The sequence below is a fragment of the Phalaenopsis equestris genome, unplaced genomic scaffold, assembly GCF_001263595.1.
Source record: "Phalaenopsis equestris unplaced genomic scaffold, ASM126359v1 Scaffold000098, whole genome shotgun sequence".
Taxonomy (NCBI): Eukaryota; Viridiplantae; Streptophyta; class Magnoliopsida; order Asparagales; family Orchidaceae; genus Phalaenopsis; species Phalaenopsis equestris.
Window position 1 is genome coordinate 670,738 of NW_018164540.1, and position 4,834 is coordinate 675,571.

The 4,834-nt window shown below is 36.2% G+C and overlaps 1 protein-coding gene across 1 annotated transcript in view; it reads right to left on the reverse strand.

The window, feature by feature from the left end:
* Nucleotides 1-1,591: 1,591 nt before the first annotated feature.
* The window catches only part of LOC110020469 (uncharacterized protein At2g39795, mitochondrial), a 19,310-nt gene continuing 16,067 nt past the window's right edge, over nt 1,592-4,834 (reverse strand). Inside the window, exon 4 of the mRNA XM_020718583.1 lies at nt 1,592-1,878. The gene's annotated coding sequence lies outside the window, so the exon portion shown is untranslated. The remainder of the gene's footprint in view (nt 1,879-4,834) is intronic.

A 4,834-nucleotide genomic window follows, 5' to 3' on the forward strand; every position in this document is an offset into this window, starting at 1 on the left:
GTTTAACAGCACATGGGTAACTTGCATAGGTCAGTCAACTCGCGAATTGCACCCAGCTCGCGCAGCACCTCGTCCAACTCGTTCCTCAAAAGTGGCGACCTCCACCCGCAAGGCTGCTACCTCTGAGCCTTGGGTGGTCGGAGGTGTGGGTGGGTAACTCTTGAATTAGACCTACGACTGACCTCCGATCGCCCCTACCGAGGGGTCGATCTCGGTTGAACGAAATCCCACAAACTAGGAATGGAGTTGTCGCCAGTCATACGGAGCCTGGTGAGAAGTCAACAGAGAGGGACCAAGCGAAGAAATAGGGTCGAGTTGCGGGCCCTTCACTGGTCAAAGTTGAGTGTACAACAACCACCTCCTGAGGCTCGGCCACAACATTGGGGCTGACTCACATGCATCCTTCGATGGTCCTCCTTCTAAGCATCCTTTAGAACCAATGGACTCGTCTTCATCAATATCGCAAATAAATAAATAAATAACATTTTTACATGCCCATAAACCTATCCATCGAAGAAAATGGTGTGTAAAGGCTTTTCTCCCCCTCGTACCGAGGCACCTCCACATCTTGCGGCGGCAGCTAAAGAAAGATGTTGATCACTGCTCCCTTCGGCCTCTTCCCACCCTCCTTGGTGTCTCCAGCAAGCAGGACTTGGTGGCTCTCAGAGCTCAAGCCTGCATCGAGCTCAGGTCATCTGGCGAGGGACTTTCGACCCCTCCAAATCCCAAGATGAGTCGACATGATCAGCCAACCCATGTTCGAGCTTCGACTGTTCCCCGTGCTTAACTATATCCTTTACAAAAGTCAAAGGTTGCAGCCTACCTTTGCTAGAATTTTGGTGTCTAAAGCAGTCTGGCTCAAGCAATCAGTTATGGTGCAACTCAATTATCCAAGGCAAAAAAAACAACAACATATGCAATGTCTAGCCCATGACTATTTATAGAGCACCTCGGGCACAAAATCCAAGGGGAGTTAATTATCAAATTGATTTTCGTGAGTTTAGTACTATCGAACGCTAATAATTCCATGTCATTTCGTAGTTGTCGCTTTCAAAGAACAAAAAAATTCGAAAACTTAATATGTATACAACAAAATTGTCAGCACGAATCTCAAAGCAATCGAATAGCCTTGATGGCAATCAGCCAATCAAGGCATCGTACCATCCAACAAGTGACCTCATGATTAAAATGAACCAACACACTGTTGTAAGAGATTCAGTAAGCGGATCATGCCTGCAACTCCAACCAACCAAGACACAATCAAGAGCATTTGACCACAAGCTAGTCGGTTGAACCATTTTTACTACGGCGGGTGAGATCGCCGTTTGACCGAGTACCTCAGCCGACCGACATTTACTTCGAAAGACACGATCATCACTCGGTCGATCGCCTCGGCCAACCGAATTCAAGCAGCCCGACCAGTCAATTATCGTCATATTTGAATTCAAACTATAATACAGATATGATACAAAATATATACGATTAAATAGAGTTTCAATTGTATTAACAGTTTTCATAATTGTTCCCTCTTTTTACATCGAACATAAGAAACAAGAAAGTTTATATAAGAACCTAAAATAAGCCATCAAATAATAATTAAACCATCATTTAATGCAATATTATGTTTCCACTTCTGACTAAGATATTTTAAGTAACAAACATGTTCCCAAATATTGATAGAACCGATGAATCGGCACTCAAGCATTCAATATATAATGAGCATTTAAAATTTTGCTCAAACTCCTTTAATTACATAAATAAACAAAAATAAATGAGCCTTATACGAACCAGCATCCAGCCGTCCATCATTGATGACTCCATTGTCAAAACTGCTTGGCAGAACTCATACACAAATCTAGCACCAACTGGAGGTATTGACTGAAACAAAAAGTATGGAAGATTAGGCGGATGGTTTTAATACCATTCCCAAATATTTAGAGAAATTTACATGCCGACCACATAACTTTTATAGATTTACATATCTAACACCTAAAGTTTGACATTTAGGCTTGAGTGAATTGTTAAAATAATCCCCTGACCATTTAGATGGGTCATTTTAGTCTTTTGAGTGTATTAAAGTAGTCATAAATCTTTTTTTTTTGAATTGGGATTGAAATAATCCTTTATGGAGGTTATTTCAACCCATATTAAAAGAATATGAGGATTAAATTAATACTTTTATAAATTTTAAGACTAAAAGAATCACCTACAAAAAGTCAATGAAGTATTTTGACAATGTTCTATTTACATTTATTTTTGCTTTAACCTATGATTTCATTATTTTTAATATTTTATTTTAAAAAGAATATGAGCATATTATCATTTATAAAAATTGATCTAATAAAACACAAATTTATTATTTTCTTTTAATAAAAATAGATTGTCGAGATTCTAAAATTTATAAGGTTATTCTAAATGAAAATTTAAATAATCAACATTGATTATTATGTTTGGATTTTAATATAAAGAGTTGGAAGATGTGAAATACAATAAAATATTGTCATAAAATTATATAAGACACTTAAAAGCCGCGAATAAAATTATTTTTATGAGTAAACTTCAAGATTTTAAGATTTGAGAAATTCATGAAGATGGTGCGATAAAATAATGAGTATTATAAAGCTGATTACGAAAAAAATGTGCTTGAATCAAAAGGAAAAATCTTTATTAATAATAGTTGCTAAAAAAATAATAATGCGCGAGGAAAAACAAAAAAATAAGACATTAAGTTATAAAGATCATAACATTGCTTAGCTTACTAATATTATTGTAAAAACTAAAAAGATGTTTGATGAACAGAGAAAGAGTTTTGATTTCTATTTTTAAAAATAAAGGGGATGCACAGGAGTATACAAATTATAGAGGAATTAAGTATATTCTGTCATACATTAAAGTTATGGAAGAGAATAATTAAATATAAGTTACAAAGTGATACAAAAATTTCTCAAAATCAGTTTGGATCATGTCAGATAAGTATACTATGAAAGTTATATATTTATTGAGAGGTTTGGTGGAGAAACACAAAGAGAGTAAAGATTATCTATAGATTTTTGTTGATTTAGGAAAACTATAGAGTAAAGTTCCAGAAAAAGTACTTTGAAGAATTCTAGAAAAGAAATGGCTTGATATTACTTATATTCAAGTCACTAAAGAATTTATGCTAAAATTGTTACTTGTGTTCAAGCACAATGAGGATTGACCAAGTACTTCCTATTTTACTTGGATTACATTAGGATCGGCTTTAAGCCCATATATTTTTGCTTTAGTCATGGATGTTCTTGCTAGATAATTATAATAGAATGCCCCTTGGTTTATGATTTTCGTTCAAGATATCCTTATTGTGGATAAGACTACAGAGAGTTAAAAAAAAAAACTTGATTTATGAAGGTCAACTTTAGAATATAAAGGCTTTCATTTGGGTAAATATAAAATTGAATACATTGAATATATTTTAGCAATAATAAATCTAGTGATGGGGTTGTAACAATTGATGATCAAGTCCTCAAAAAGAGTGAATGTTTCAAATATTTTGGGTCTATTATTCAAAGTGGCGGTGATATAAATAGAGATATTGTTAGTGGAATTCAAGTTGGATGGTTGAAGTGCAGGAATGTGACGGGCTTATTGTGTGATAGAAAATTATCACTTAGATTTAAAAAGAAAATTTTATAAGATGGTGGTGAAAAATGCAATGTTTTATGCTGCAGAATGTTGTCCCATAAAAAACAAGCATAAAATTAAGTGTTGTTGAGATGATAATGTTATAGTGGAGTGCTTTTACACTTAGAGACAAAATGCAAAACAAATATATCCCTGGAAGGGTTGTAGTGACTCCAGTGACGGACAAGATTAAAGAGATCCACCTTAGATGGTTTGGTCACATTAAATGTCGACCATCTGATGACCATGTTAGGAGAGTAGAAGTTTTAAATTTGACTTGTGTTAAGAAATGCAGAGGTGTACCTAAAAAGACTTGGGCATGTTGTATAAAAAAAAAGCTTAATTTATTAAAATTAAAAAAAAAATATGACACTCAATAGTACAAAATGGAGAATTAATGTAACCAATCCATAATAGATTTCGCTTTTTGTCTCTGTCTAAGGCTTCGTTTGGTTCGACTTCTGCTGCGCGATGCTGTGTGCGACAGCGGCTTCGTCCCGCAGTCGACCGTTTGGTTTGAAGCTTTGCGGCAAAACTGTCGCAAAGCTGAGAGAAAGCGGGCCGCGATATTAACTCCGCGGCCCCGCTTTCGTCTGAACATTTGTTTCGCTTACCCCTTTCGTTTCTCTTCTGCCCTAACTACTTCCCTCGCGGCTCTCCTTCGTCGTCTTGCTTCGTAGCCCCCCGATCGACAGATCTGAGGTATAACGAGCAGTTTTCTTCTTCTAATCGCAGATATGAGAGAGCTTATGAGTTTTTTCGAATGTGATGTTTTCTCTTCTCATATCCTTCCTATTTCGGCGATTTTTTCTTTAGCGCATGGAACCTCTTTAGTTCTTTACCGGTTGCTTGACTAGGGTTTTGCCTTTGCTTTCACTTCTCGTTTGAGTCATTCTTGTTTGGTGGATGATGGCTCAAGAATGGAAGAAGGTTGTGGTTGTGGTGGTTGATTCATGTGTAGTGGTTGTTGTTCATGCATTTTAGTAGTGTGAAGTGCATAGATGACAGTGCATATGAGCTGTCGAATTGATGTGGAGTTGGCTTGTTAATGTCATGATACCATATTCTTATCCTCCAAATGATGTTGAGTTGGGTTAGGAGGGGGAATGATTATTCCCTTCTTCTCTTGCTTGTGATTAGGAAGTGGTGTTTTTGATTCCATCTACTATTTTCC